The sequence below is a fragment of the Anas platyrhynchos genome, chromosome 6 (genome assembly GCF_047663525.1).
Source record: "Anas platyrhynchos isolate ZD024472 breed Pekin duck chromosome 6, IASCAAS_PekinDuck_T2T, whole genome shotgun sequence".
Taxonomy (NCBI): Eukaryota; Metazoa; Chordata; class Aves; order Anseriformes; family Anatidae; genus Anas; species Anas platyrhynchos.
In genome coordinates, this window is record NC_092592.1 from 25853776 (window position 1) to 25869229 (window position 15454).

A 15454-nucleotide genomic window follows, 5' to 3' on the forward strand; every position below is an offset into this window, starting at 1 on the left:
CTGCAATCACTCAAGTATGAAACACAGAGATTTTAGTCCTGCTATAAGTGCAAATTACAATGCAACCTCAGCTGTGGAGTAGCAAGTAATTACTCTTTTGCATGCAAGTAACACAAAATCTACAGCATAATGGGAAAGGAAAAATAACAATAACACGTTATGGAAATGAAAATTTCCCACAGAATGGCTCCACCTTTCCATCATATATTCTGTTCCTTCCTCCTTACACAGCTTTAATCCTCATTGTCTATGATTATCTAACTAAGGACTTGTGACAGTTTGGGGGATCTCTCTACGTACAGCTTATGAATTCTGTTTGATACTTGGTAATCTCTATATATAGCTGTGTCAGGTCAAAAATAGTTTGCTTCCACAAGAGGTGACAGAAGAAAATTTTGCTCCTGGCACATGATCAATAAAGAATTGGTAATCTCCTATTGAAGTACAATTCCTTGAAGAAGGAAGATGCTACCAGGTAGGCAGACCAGGTTTATAGATGAGGTGAGGAAGTAGTAAATCAGTGCTAAATCATGTTCTACACAAATTTCATTGCTTGATTAGGGAGCTGCCTACGAAGAGAGGAGGCTGGAAGAGCAAGTGTCTCCTTGGTGTTGTAGACTTAGTACATCTGGTAGTGAGCATCAGAGGACTGCTGGACTTGCAGGACTTCCACCTGTTTGTGGAATGGAAAAATAAAGTCAGAGACACGCAAGCGGGTTCCTGCCTAGAGCGGTACGTTTCTCGTGGCAGTTCGCGTAGCAGCTGTCTGTCCGCCTTAAAAGCCGAGCTATTGCTTGCTTAACCCTCCATTGGAAACAACTCCAAGTCCAGTGCACCCCAAGTTTAAACAACCGGGATGTGAAGGAATCCAGGGCGCCTCTCAGAGCAGCAGTACAGTGAGAAAGCCCCGTGCCCGGATCGGCGCCGGCTTGGGCGACAAGCTGGTGGCGCCGCTGGCCCGCAGCGAGCCCTCACGCGACCGGCACCGCGCTGCCTGCGGACCCCGGCCACAGCGACCGGCGCGCGGGCTGAGGGGGCGCGAGCCGCGGCCGTTAAACCCCAACGGCTGCCCGCGCGAGGGGCGCCCCCCGGCCCCCTGCCCAGCCCCGTTCGGGCGGCGGAATTGGGGATGAACCCCGTGAGAGCGGAGGCTGCCGTGCGCCCTGCCCTGCCTCCCGCAGCCTGCCGCCTCCTCCTCCGGCCGGCGGAGTTGATGCATTAATCATGATGCGGCCGCTGTTAATGCGTTCACGCCGAGCGGGCTGTGCCACCGGCTCGCGGCGGAGCGCGGCGGGCTGAGGGCGTGAGGAGAGCTCCGGAGCCGAGGAGCCGCCGCCGCCGCCTCCAGACGCGCGGAGTCGAGGCCGCGGCCGCACCCGCAGCGCTCTCCATGGCTCCGGAGGAGGTAACGGGAGACACCCGTCGCGCTCCCCGTCCCCCCGGCCGTGAGGGAAGGGGCAGGGCCGAGGGGGTGCGGGGTTGGCGGCGCTGGTCGGGCGGCTTCAACTTGCCGGGCGGGGGGGGGGGGCAGGATCGCGCGTCTTACCGTGGGAGAGGCTTCGCCTCGCGTCCCTGAGGTTCCCCCCCTCCGCCACAAGTCCTGCCCGTGGTTTAAAAATTGCTCTCTTGGCATCACTGTGCGGGAGCCGGGCTTACTTTCACCGCCGCTGACGCTGTTAAAAACGTCGTGGCTTCGGCGGTAACAACGCCTAGCCCCCTCCCTCCGCCAGCCTGCCGGGTCACCTGCTCCGGGTGAGAAATTAACCGCTGGTAATCCATTAGCTTCATCTTCCCCACTTACGCGAGAGTGATGAAGAGTTGCTAATTAATTTACACACGAGGAAATTATCTCTGAAGGAAGGAAAAATACCCCGTTGCACCTGCTCCGTTGAGACTTGTCATCTGGATCTGGAGGAGAGCTGTAAATCATGTAGTGTTCGCGGTGAAATCGGCTCCTGAGAGCTGTAGGATTATGTATCCAAATGCTGAATTTACAATTCCCACTAGGAAAAGACTGAAACTCAGGTCAGATATAAACTACATCATTTCATTTAAAACTAAACCGTAGTTATTTGTTGTAATTCTAAAGGGGATTTTTCTTTTCTCCTGATTAAATGGAAAGTACTATCAGAGCACGTAATAATGATTTACACGTTATAGCCTGAAATTTCTTGCAGACTTGGAAGTGGTTGGCAGTGTAAGGATGATGCTTTAGTTTCACATATGCCCTCTTATTTTTGCTACACATGGAAAGACTGAGAATAACCAGGCTGTTAAATTTTACTTAGTTTTTGGTATGTACAAAACCATATTTTCTGATATACAGAAGGGAGAGAACTTGGACTAGGGAGACCACAACTTCCATTGAAAAGGCTGATTTTTTCCACTAACTGAAATCTGTGTGATGTCTGCTTTGATTATTTCCATCCTTTGAAAAAAAACATTAAAAATGTGATAAGCTGCTTCCACAAATTCTGCTTGCTGCCTCTAAGGCAATACTACAATAGTTCTTGACACTTGTCTGTTAAATGAGCTGAACTGGGGAGAACTATTGTTCAGTAGGATTCTTGTTTTTAGGGATATTTATTCCCATGTCAGATATTTCTTGATATATTAGAAAATGTGTGGTTGTTGTTGTTGTGTTGGTTTTTGTTTGTTTATTTGTTTGTTTTCAGACTGGTGAGATCATGTTTTCATATTATAAAAATTCTTTGATTTTTAATTTCTAGTTTAGTTTTATTGCACAAGTGAATTTTGCAATATATGACTAGTTTTGTTGCTGACAAAACTAGTTTGAGGTTTTGTCATTTCAGAACTAAAATATATTAGAGTTAATTACTTTAATATCCTAACATATAATACTGATAATACTGTAAATGATAAATATTATTGTTTTACTTATGTAAAAGTACTAATTCCTAGTTAAAAACATTGCATGTGTTGTAGTTGGAGACTGTACATTGCATTAAATCATGTCATCAGAGTGAAGGAATGAAGGAGGTTGTGTTCTTCAACAGTGGTGGCACATGTGATTTGAAAGTTTCATCAGTTGTAGGCTTATTGTAAAAGTATATGGATACAAGTGGCAGCAGAGGGCTAAAGTAATAAAATATACTAAAACTAATAGAGAAACCCAAGAGGTAAGAAAGAACATATGAGCTAGGCTAACCACTGAATATGCTTACTTTGAAGACCAGGATGTTTGCAGTGGTTGTCCTATCACTGTTCTACAGCTACAGAATAAGGGAACCAAAAATAAGCATAGGCTGAAAGAAAAAAAAAAAAAAGACAAAAAAAATGTAAAGAAGGCTAGAGAGATGAGGGGAAACATTTTGAAATTTTGACAGTCTGTCAAATTCATTTTCTCCAGTACTTCATGTCATTGCTGAACTAAGTCATATTCACATATATAGCAGTTTATGTCATTTAAGGTGGAATCCTCTGTTTAGTCTACCAATTAAATAAGACTCTGTTTTTCTGAATTTAATATAGCACAGAAAAAGAGGTGATAGAGGTCAAATGGCAGTCAGTAAAGGTGGCTTTATCTTTGAATTTGAAACAGGAGAGCAATTTCTTCTCTGATTCTTCTAATTGAAAATGCTATGGTGAGCAGTGGTCCCTGAAGTGGCCAAAGCATACTAAGCAGTAGCCATTTACTGGTCTAAGATAGCACTGCAATAGAAATACTTTTTTTCTTTTTAAACAGCATTGTTCAGGTCACAGTGCTTTAACTATGTAGATTACATGTGAATAACAGGGAAATTCTGAAAAAAAATAGGGGTTTGACCAACTTCTGTCATAACTTAAGTTCCCATCCTGTGTAGATTCTGAAGTGAAATTTACATTTGGCTGCCGAAGTGTGGTTCAAGTTAAATCAGAAAAGCATTTGTTTCTTTTCTAATCTAAAATTAAAAAAATCATTGGTCAACCAGAAGGGTATTGGGAAATGTGTTTACAGCCACAGCACTTCACTGTGCATACAATAATAACATGATTTTGTTTGATACAATGGATTGCAGGCATGGTGACTTCAGTGAATGATGGACCCGCCTACTTTCTCAATATTTGCAACGGGTTGAGTATGTTTTTCTGTGAAGAGACCACAATGCTGAATGTTTCTCTATAGACATGGCTTCAAAAGTTGCTGAACGGGTCAGAGTTAGCTGACTGCACCACTGCTTGATGTTCTCTTAGTGCTATAAAAATAACTACTTGGCCCATATCTGTAGTCATATGAATATACCCTTTCTATTTTCTGTAGCTATTTTTGATTCACTCTTTGGTGCTTGACATAAGAAAACTTTTGAGTGGTCAGTGATTAACATCAAAGCAGTAGGCTACGTGGAGGATGATTAAATGTATGTCTTAGAATCTTATGTGAGGTTTTCAGAGAGCAACATCATTATAGAAAGGATAGTGCCAGGATTTCAGACATATCCATAGAGTACAATCAAATTCCTATTCTGGCTATTTATATAGTAAGCAGAAATCTATTAAACTAGCAAGGATGACAAATATTTAATGAAGACTGAAAGAAGCTGTATCATTTCAGTATGTTTACAATGCACTGCTCTATTTAGTTGCTGATTAAATCTTTCGATCTCAAGGAATCTTGATCTTTCAATCTTCCAGTCATCTACTTTGATGCAATATTCTATAAAAGCATAAGGTAGAGGTTAAAGTCTTAAGACTGTTTTCTCTTAAAGATGAAAAGTTTGTTTTAGTCCTCTTATAACCCCAATTGAACTTCAGTGGGAATAGTTGGAAGAAAAACCTGGGAAGGGAGGGGAGCAGAACAGGGAGCAGTTCTTTGCCATACTAATTCAGGGCTGAAGAAGAGGCCTTTTCAGGGTTAGGCAATAGCATTATCTAATCTCAGACATAAGCTGACTACGGTCTACCTTAAAGCTAGTTAAATACTTTGCCCTGTTGCTCTTTCTGGTTAAAAGTTTTGAAACCTCTCTTGTGATATGTAGAACTTTCTTCTAACTTCCAACCTAAGTATATTCTTTGATTCCTAATTTGTAGTGTCTCAGTTTTATTACTTAAAGACAATTCCTTCTTTTGTGTGTATTCCTCAGTAAATTATAAACACTGATCATGTGCCTTTCATGTGCTAAGATCAAAGAAGCCAGAGCAAGTCTGTCAAGTTAAACAAGATACATACAGAGCCTAGAAACTTGATTCTCCTGAATTCTGAACATATCTCACCTGCATCCAATGCTGTGTCCCTGAAGTGTCTCCTCTATGTCTTAACAGTTCTAATGATCTACTTGGTCTAATAAAAATACCATACCAGATACTGGTGAAGATTAAGTTTGTTCTATAGGTATACCTAATTGGATTAGTTTTGCAGGAGAGATGTGAATTATTTTTCCCTGTAGTTCTGAAATTATAAGATACCATGTAATCAGAAATTCTACTATTTGCACTCATGTGGCTTTGAAGACTTGCTAAATGTTTTCCCATTTCCATTAGAACTAACTTCAAAAGTCCTCCAATGTCCACTGTAGAATAGTGAGAGTCTTGTATCAAGAATACTTCCTGTTTTTATCAAAACACCTCTACTTTTTTCCAAGCTCACAAGGTAGCACATGACAAAATCCATCTGAAGAGTGATTTTTAAATAAGTCCATTCATTATGTCACCTGTAGTTAGTTTTATATCTACTTTATTTTTTTGTGTTACACCCTTTTCAAATCAATAAATAATTAATGAGTGATGCCATGTCAAATTATTTGCTGAAATTTGAAGAGATTTCCTTTACTTTAATATTTTCTTTGAAGGTTAACTTGTTTGCTCCAGCTTGATGTATCTTTATAAATTATGTTGAAAATATCCTGCTTTTTTTTTTTTTTTTTTTTTTATGATCCTCTTTATAGTTGACATAGTTGGGAAAAAAAAAAAAAACAAAAAAACTATTACACTTATACATTGAAATCAGAATAACAGTTGCCTAGGCCACTTCCTCCTCTTATCTTAAGCAGGACATTTTATACTCTTGAGTCTACTCTCCACTCTGATATAGATTCTTCTTGAAACTCACTGTTTATAAAGTGTAGAATCCTACAGATTTCTGGTGATGATGCTAGGTCCTTTGTAAATTTCCTACCTTGTGCCTATCCATCAAGGAAGCTTAATCTAATAGCTCAAAAGCCATTGTATTCTTAGTTGGTAAGAACAGGAACCTGAATGAAACACTTTTTTTTTTAGTACCTTGTTTAATTTGCTAGGTCATCTTTGTGTCCCTATTGCTTCTTTCTTTCCCTATTCCCCAATTACAATTACTGTCCATTTTGTTCTGCCACTCAGGTGGATGTTCCCCTGAGACTTAACAGTCAAAAAGATAGGGGAGAAATATCCTGGGATTCTTGTGATAACTTGGGCAACCCTTGGCCATGGAATCATTGAATTGCCTGTGAAAATTTGCTACAGAATTGGAAAGTAATAATTTAAAGCTTAATTTAAACTTGACTTAGGTTCTATAATTTTAAATAACAGACTAACATGTCTACAATGGGTAAATCTGTTGAAATTATACAAAGATATTGTAATTCTCTGGATACAATTTTATGAAGACAGGTAGTTCATATGGCTCGACATAAAGAATATTATGACTTTCTGCTGGAAGGGCTTTGAAGCCCTTTTCTCATCCAGGTTTCCTAGACCTCAGAAATGAAGAATCTTTCTATTCTCTTGAATTCTATGTTTTTGCTGAGGTGTCTGTCTTATTTTTGTAGAACTTTCTTGCCTGTTAAAAGCTGGTTCCTATTTTCAGTCCAGTCCTTTTCTCCTGGTATCAGTGAAACAAGTGACAGTATCAGAACTATATCAGTGCTGCCAGCTAAGTTTTAAATGGAAATTATGAAATTGAGTAGAATGTTGCTACATGTTCATCTGTAGCCTTGAAAAGCCATTACCCTTTCATGCATGTTTAGAAGTTTAGGTTTTCTAATCATTAATGTAAGAATCTAGTTTCCAAATATTGACCAATTTATATAGCGACCCCCAGCCCCCCTTTGCAGTTATCCCCCCTTGGCTAAAACTAACATATAGATTAGGAAGTTTTTAAGCCTACAGAATGAAGATAAGCCCTTCATACTTAGGAAAGAGTTGTTTCTGACTGATATATGAAGTAAGTGGAAAAGCTACTAAAATGAAATGTTCTGCAATGGCTTGAATAACGAGCTGGAACAAGACTATTGCATTAATTAAGTTAAAGTGTGGTTTTTAAAACAGCTGTATTGTCTAAATATTTGAGTGTTTTTTGTTTGTTTTGTTTTAAATATAAATAGTGATTTGCATCAATATTAATTTTACTTTGTTTTGGTATCACAACTTCAAAAAAAAAAAACCTTCAGTAGTGTTGATTTTACTTAATTCCCAAAGTGTAACAAGATCTCAGTGGAAATGCAATGGTGTAGTATTACTCTTACTTCATGGTGGTGGTGAGGACCTCTGGAGGAGACCCCTGCTCCTCAAAGCAGGCTCACCTACAGCATGATACACAGGGCTATGTCCAGTTGCACTTTGAATATCTCCAAGGATGGACAGACAGCCTCATTAGGCGACCAGTGTTTGACCATCTTCGTACTAATTTTTGTTTGTTTGTTTGTTTGTTTTTCATAGTGTTCAGATGGAATTTCTTATCTTTCTGAAGCAAGGGTTTTTTAAAGTCGGCTTGCTGCAGGTGGTGGCAAAACCTTGATAAAAATTGTACCCGTATTCTACATTTTCTCTTGCTGTGACACACTCATCTGCTTTACCAGCAGAAGAGACACTGGACTACCCTCATTATAAGAAAACTTTAATGTTTCTAGGGTGATATTCAATGTGCTGTCTAAGCTTGGTCTGCAGTCAAGCTGTTCCTCAGGAGAACTAATTCAATGTTGCTTGAATAGAGAACATTTCCTGTTGGCTTATGAAGTCACTAGTGCATCCACTTCTAGCTAAAAAACTGTATTTTCTTTGCGTATATATTCATAGAAGAGTGAGGTAGAGAAAGCTTTTCATGAAGTAAAGACTTTCCATTTACAGAATATTGTAAAAGGTAATACTTAAAATATTGAAACTGCTTTCCCCTCCCTCTCCCCTCCCCTCCAGAATTTATATACTGTGTTCTAGGGACACAATTTTACACAGCTAACTATGCTTTCAGCTTAAATACTGTAACATTGATATCAAGAAGCAATCTAGTTTTCTCAGTTTCATTCTTAATTCACTTCCTGTGGGAACTCCATTTGAAAAATGGAAGAATTTAACTTCTTTGTGTGATAATAAGGCATCTCAGGATGCCTCTAGAATTTGGAGAGAAATCGCTTTTGGCTTCTAAGTTGAAGTGGATAGTTAGAGATGAAAAAATTGGTGATGGGCACCTGTGCAGGTTTGCAACTCTCGCCTTTACCTTGATTTCCAAAATCAATAAAATGTATATGCATTATCTGAATTTCAGAAAACTACTTCCCTTTGTTAGTTGTTGCTTATTTGATTTTGAAAAATTTCTGTTAACTCTGAGCATCTGTTTTATTTGGAAAGGCAGAGAAGTCCTTTTTCCCTGGTGCTATAAAGGGTGAAGTTATAGTTACTCGCTAAAATATTGCATATTATCTACAGTACAGAGATTTTTTTTTCATATTTTCCCCTACCACTGTTCTTTAGAGTGTTAAACAATTTTGTATATTACATCTAAGTCACTGGAAATAAAGTCTTACCTTTTCATCATTTTTTTTTTCTTCAAAAATCAACCATAAAAAATGTGTTGTAAGAATGCATTTATTTACAGTGGGATATTCCTGGACACCTGAAACATTTGTAAGTGCAAAAGCAAAATAATTAGAAGGTAGATCATCTTGATAAATGACAAAATAGAAGTTGGTACAGATACTGTTTTTCATACGTAATTGAATCCAAAGGAATCCAAATACTGAGCATAAATTTTTGGTTTCTGGATGTGCAAAACTGGGCTAGTTCTGCCCTTGTCATAATTTAGCATTTATATAGTGCTTACTAGGTATAAAAGTCTATAGACATTAATGATCTTCATTACATCCTTTGCAGCAGGTTGGTGGGTTATTTCTACAAATGACCAGTATTAGGCCAATATATTTTAGACCTAGAAATCTGGTAGCAGTTTCAATTGTGATATAAATTTGTTTGAAGTGTTCACAGGGAAAGCTATATCTCTCGGAATCCAAATTCAAGCCTTACAACATATGCTTTCATTATAAAGGAACAAATACACAAGAATTTCATTCTGAGCACTTGAATAAGATCTTGTCTCTTTGATAATGGAATCTAGTCAGATATAGTTTTCCCCATATTAGTCTGTTGACTAGTATACAGAAGAAATTTTAAAGGTTCCTACAGAATAGATCTTTAAGTTACAAACAGTATGTCTGATTTAGCTCGCATTTCTGTGGAAGAGTGGTCACACATGGAAAGAGGAGGTTTGACTCTCATGCATTCACACTCTTCAGCTGACAAACTTTCCCTCCAGCAATCAGTTGACAGTGATCAGCTTGAGGATTATTTCTGGAAGGAAAAGGTCTACAGCTCTACTTCAACAGTAAGATTAAAAACTAGCTGTCATCTGTTTCCCTGGCTTGACTAGTTAAAATCATAGCCATAAAAATGCCATATTACTGAACATTTTATACAGTAGTCAGACCTCATTAACTGAAAGGCAGTCAACCCTTGCAAACAATGGTTTGTAACATAAAATAAAACAAAATAAATTTTGACTGCAACTTCAGAATTAGCTGATGGTTTGTTTCTAGATGATATAATTCTTTAAAATAAACCTTACACAGATATTATAATTTTAGCTTGTGATCTTCTCATATATAGAAAACATAGGCAATTCTCAGTATAAAAAGCATTTGTATGTTATACCCATATTATCAAGTATCTTCCAGATTTGCCTCATATTAATTCCATCATCTCCATGTTTCCCATTATACCATTTATAAAGGAAGGCACTGTCAGGTTGAAGAAGGAAAATCATTTGCAATTGTCAGCTTTGAGACCTTCTAGTGATAGATTCCTAAGATAAAATATGAGAATAAGCAATTCAGATTTTTATTTATTTATTTGTTTATTTATAGGTCGCAAATTAGGCATCTTTTAGACCTTATCCCCAAATATTAGGTTCTGTCAGTCCCAGAAAGATCTGACTCCACTTCCTTTATACAACATACTACCTTTAGTTTATTCTATAAATAAATAGCTCAATTTAGTTAGAAGGTGTCTTTTTTATTGTTATTTTTTATTATTATTTTCTTTATCTGTTCACTCAATTTACAGATTCTATTTTATGGCTTTGATTTTGTTCTGTATTTTTAAATGCTGAGTCTTTCATAGCAGTAGCTGTTCATCACTGACATTCTGGCTATGACATTTTTCTGTCCCCTCGTATAGTAGATTAATAAAATATACTCACAACACATAGATTCTTTTGTGGATCTAGGGGTTTCTAAGTTCAAAATCTGACGTGCACTGGAGAATTAAGAAAAAGAAAGGGCATATTATTTTCATACTCTACTGAATCTTATGTTAGCTCCAAGATTCTGGATCCTACAGTAAGATCAATTCTTGTACACTTCAAAAAATCCCAAAAGATTAGGCCTCTTTAACAGGTTAGAGAGCTGAATGGTTTTTTTTTTGTTTTGGTTTGTTTGTTTGTTTGTTTTTTTACCCTTTCTTTACCCTCCCTTCAACAAAATTGTGGCATTTCAATACATTTATTTAAATATTTGCTGCCAAGCTTTTTTGTTCATTCTTTATCTCCTGTACCCTGATAGCATAAAGTGTCAATGATAGAAAAGAGAAATAAAAAAATAAATAAATCTTGAAATTTAATCTTGTAATTTCAAAAATGTATCTTGAGAAGAGGACTGTTATGATAATTATGAATGACATTTTAGAAACCAAAACTATGTAAAGAGTTGATTAAAACTAACTAAAGAGTTATTCCTCAAAGTCAGGTAACCAGATATTCAAGGAAGAGCAGTGTATCTCTTTTCTCCTGAATCCTTGTGTGGTCCTATGCACAGAATATGGTGCTTTAATACTCAAAGGAGTTGTTCTACTTTGCTTCTATAATATAGCAGCTTCCTTTAATCAAATGGAAGCCAATAGGAATATGCAAGCATCTAACACAGCTCTGTGTTGCCCACTGGGAGATACTTGAATTTGTGCTAGCTTGCACTAAAAGGAAATGCTGTTAAAGTGTGTTTGTTTTTCTGTAAAAACTCTAATTTCAATTGAAGAAAATCAGATAATATATATACTGAATAACGCCAATCTAGAATACTGCTCAGCCAATCTAAAGTAAAAAGTGCATATGTTAACGTATTATTTCTGTACAAAATGATCATGTTACTTTACACTGTAGATAAAGAAATATGGTCTCTTTATGCTGTTGCTAATTGATATTTTGTGTAAAATAGTCTAATTTCTGGAATGGAAATAACAATGTTTGCTGTGTTTACATATGTGAGGAAGGAAATAACTGCCTCATTCTTAAATTGCACTTAGCTGTTTTGGTGGACATGATTTTGCATTTATCTATAAAATATTCCTCAATTAAAAAAAAAAAAAAAAAAAAAGAATGTTAAGATTGCAGAGTAATCTGTGCAAATCATAAATCTAAAGACACTAATTATCTGTTCATATAGCTTATTATGTATGTGCATTGGTATATTGACACAATCTCTGGATCTCTGGCTCTGCAGTCATGTTCTGTTGATTTTGTTCCTGTGAAATGTGTTCGTTATTTGTAGTTAATAATAACAACAAATACTTCTTTATCATTTAATTTTAGATCTTAATGAGAAGAATAAGACTATAATAATATTTATTTTTATAATCTTATTTTTAAACAGATGGAGAAACCATGTACATGGTAAATTGTTATATAGGAAGCCTTGGGTAAGGCTCAGAATTTTTTGGTATCGTAGCTATTGAATGAGATGTTCAATACTTGTGTTCACTAAATAGGTATGCCTCATGTACAGTTTAAATTACTGCAGTGTGTAACTGATATGAGTTTGGTTTTACTGCTTTAAAATGTGCTTGTATGAGGAATGAAGGAATTTTAGGTATCAGTGTAGAGCTGGTCAGAAACTATTGCATGGCGCCAAGCTGAAGCACTGCTTAATGTTTCATAGAATCACAGAATCATCATTTAGGTTGGAAAAGATCTTCATTGAGTCCAGCTGTTAACCTGGCCTACTGAGTTTATCACTAAACTATGTTCCTTAGTGCCACACCCACATGTCTCTTAAATACCTCCACCAATTTCCTGGGCAGCCTATTCCAATGCTTGAACTCCTTCTCTATACTGGAGATTTATTTTATTTCATGAGAAAATGTCAATTCTGTGTAACAGAGATACTGTCTTTTGTACTCCTAACCAACTTTAAGGTTACAGAGGCAGCTCCCAGGAATCCCCACAGTAAGGCAGAGCTATCACAATTATTCTGTAATGCTTTTGCATTTTGCTTTAACAGAGAGCTTGGGGAAAACTAAGTGGAATCATTTCTTGTACTACTGAATCTTCAGGATTCTTCAAAACAAGAATTTGTATTCCATTTAGCTAAGTATCCAAGCATAAAATATCTTCATCCTGACCTCTTAATGTCTAACATTCTAATTTTGATGTTGAGTAAATACCTACTTAGCTTTAATGCATTCCTGTTTAATGTGTGTATCACTTGGGATGGCTCTGAAAAGTGAATATTGAATTTTGCAGTCCAGTGTGTAAAATCATAAGGAAAATTTTGCCTACTTGAAGTTTTATAAATTGGCCCCTTTTTATTTAATGTCAAGGGAATGAATTCAGGAAGGCTCAGTGACATGGGAACGGCTGTAAGTTGTTTTCTCCTGAAATAACTAGATAATTCTTTCTAGGGCCCATTCAGTGTTACTCAGATACCACAGAAGAAGGTCCTACCTACTCTTTGTTGATGATAAGGCTTTTTTTCCTTACTTGGTACAATACTTATAATGCAGGTTTGTGTTGGTTTTTTTTGGAAGACATTTTATTCTGTGAGGGGGAAGGAATATTCAGCGTAATTTACAGAATCACAGAATCACAGAATTTCTAGGTTGGAAGAGACCTCAAGATCATCGAGTCCAACCTCTAACCTAACACTAACAGTCCCCACTAAACCATATCCCTAAGCTCTACATCTAAACGTCTTTTAAAGACCTCCAGGGATGGTGACTCCACCACCTCCCTGGGCAGCCTGTTCCAGTGCCTAACAACCCTTTCAGTACAGAAGTTCTTCCTAACATCTAACCTAAAACTCCCCCGGCGCAACTTAAGCACATTCCCCCTCGTCCTGTCACCAGGCACGTGGGAGAACAGGCCATCCCCCACCTCACTGCAGCCTCCTTTGAGGTATCTGTAGAGAGCGATAAGGTCGCCCCTAAGCCTCCTCTTCTCCAGGCTGAACAAGCCCAGCTCCCTCAGCCGCTCCTCATAGGACTTGTTCTCCAGGCCCCTCACCAGCTTCGTCGCCCTTCTCTGGACCCGCTCAAGCACCTTGATGTCCTTCTTGTAGCGAGTGGCCCAAAACTGAACACGGTACTCGAGGTGCGGCCTCACCAAAGCCGAGTACAGGGGGACGATCACCTCCCTAGCCCTGCTGGTCACACTGTTTCTGATACAAGCCAGGATGCCGTTGGCCTTCTTGGCCACCTGACCACACTGCTGGCTCATATTCAGCCGACTGTCCACCATCACTCCCAGGTCCTTCTCTGCCTGGCAGCTCTCCAACCACTCATCTCCCAGCCTGTAGCTCTGCTTGGGGTTATTGCGCCCCAGGTGCAGGACCCGGCACTTGGCCTTGTTGAACTTCATGCAGTTGACCTTAGCCCATCGGTGCAGCCTATCCAGATCCTCCTGCAGAGCCTTCCTACCCTCGAGCAGATCGACACACGCACCTAACTTGGTGTCGTCTGCAAACTTACTGAGGGTGCACTCGATGCCCTCGTCCAGATCATTGATGAAGATATTAAAGAGGACCAGCTCCAGCACCGAGCCCTGGGGGACGCCACTAGTGACTGGCCTCCAACTGGACTTGACTCCATTTACCACGACTCTTTGGGCCCGGCTATCCAGCCAGTTTCTAACCCAACAAAGCGTGCGCCAGTCCAAGCCAAGAGCAGCCATTTTCTTGAGGAGAATGCTGTGGGAGACAGTGTCAAAAGCCTTGCTGAAGTCAAGGTAGACCAAATCCACAGCCTTTCCCTCATCCACCCAGTGCATCACTTTGTCATAGAAGGAGATCAGGTTTGTCAAGCAGGGCCTGCCTTTCATAAACCCATGCTGACTGGGCCTGATCGCCTGCTTGCCCTTCAAGTGCCGCATGATGACTCCCAAGAGGATCTGCTAGCAGTTTTATTTTCAAGTTACAGTTTCTACATTTTTTAAACATTCTAATTTCTTGTTCATTTGACTTTCTTGTCTATTGTTCAGTATATTCAACAGTTTACACACAGTTGCAGGCTTTGTTTTCTGTATTGTTTTTTTCAGATTTTTTTTTCTTTTATATCTATGGTTCCCTTGACACACATTTACACTCTGGAGGGAGGAAGGGGCTTCTCTGTTCTTTTTCAGTTTTCTTTTTTATTTTATTTTCCCCAGGATTGCTTTCCAGTTCTGCTTTTGCTCTCCACTTGTCATTCTTCACCATATTCCAGTCTCCAAGATCTGGTTTTATGAGTTCTAAAATGAAACCTCAAACCCTGTTGAGCTGCAGGTTTTGATTAGTACTGCTTGGCATGGAATTTTGTTCTGAAATGTTTTTAGTAGACAATACCAGTCTTTCAAAACTCTACCTGTTCACCTGCATTTTGACAAAATCAGCAATTCAGTGCATAGGGTGCTCATATGGTATTTGTATTGCAGTAAATTGGGTAGATTCAGGTAGATTCAATTCATCTTACCACATTTTGGTTATACATTGCACTGGGTAAGTATATATACATATTTCACTTATTGCTGAGAAACTTGTCTTTATTATGATTCAGAATAAACCATCCATTTAGAATAGCATCTCTTTTGTGATTTGTGAACAATTTTATGGCTGACCAGATGTAGATGTAAATAAACTTTGTATTTGGGACATTTTTGTCACATCTTCAGGTAAAGAGTTTTGAAAGTAACTGAGTACCAAAAGATACAGATATGCCTGCATTTCATTTTTTTTCTGAAGAGTTCTTCAGTATATTACCATTCAACTTTTTGTAATAGCTACTGGCTATGACAGTGAGTGTATCATTTAGTAGTGCAGCTTACGCGAGCAGAGGATTCAGTCAGGATTTGACATTGGAGTTGTCTCTTACATACCCTTGAATTCACATCCTCTCCCTCTCTGGAGAGTGTCCACATTGTTACTTCATAGAATATTTTGTAGTAGTGTGTTGGATTTGGATGTTTACACTGAAA

At 38.5% G+C, this 15454-nt stretch overlaps 1 protein-coding gene and 1 long non-coding RNA gene across 6 annotated transcripts in view; one reads left to right on the forward strand and one right to left on the reverse strand.

The window, feature by feature from the left end:
* Positions 1–262: 262 nt before the first annotated feature.
* Positions 263–1702, reverse strand: LOC110351642 (uncharacterized). Its single transcript, XR_003498031.3, has 2 exons — positions 1547–1702; positions 263–673 (listed from the first exon to the last, which is right to left on the reverse strand). It is a non-coding gene; the product is annotated as an uncharacterized lncRNA (long non-coding RNA).
* LOC101804190 (heparan sulfate glucosamine 3-O-sulfotransferase 1) overlaps positions 1001–15454 on the forward strand; it is a 55217-nt gene continuing 40763 nt past the window's right edge. For 2 of the 5 annotated variants that reach the window (XM_038181545.2, XM_027460299.3), the window contains exon 1: positions 1001–1405. The gene's annotated coding sequence lies outside the window, so the exon portion shown is untranslated. Of the gene's footprint in view, positions 1406–1760; positions 2026–15454 lie in introns of those variants that run through there. The other 3 variants (XM_027460298.3, XM_013093853.5, XM_072039665.1) reach the window with 2 other exon arrangements.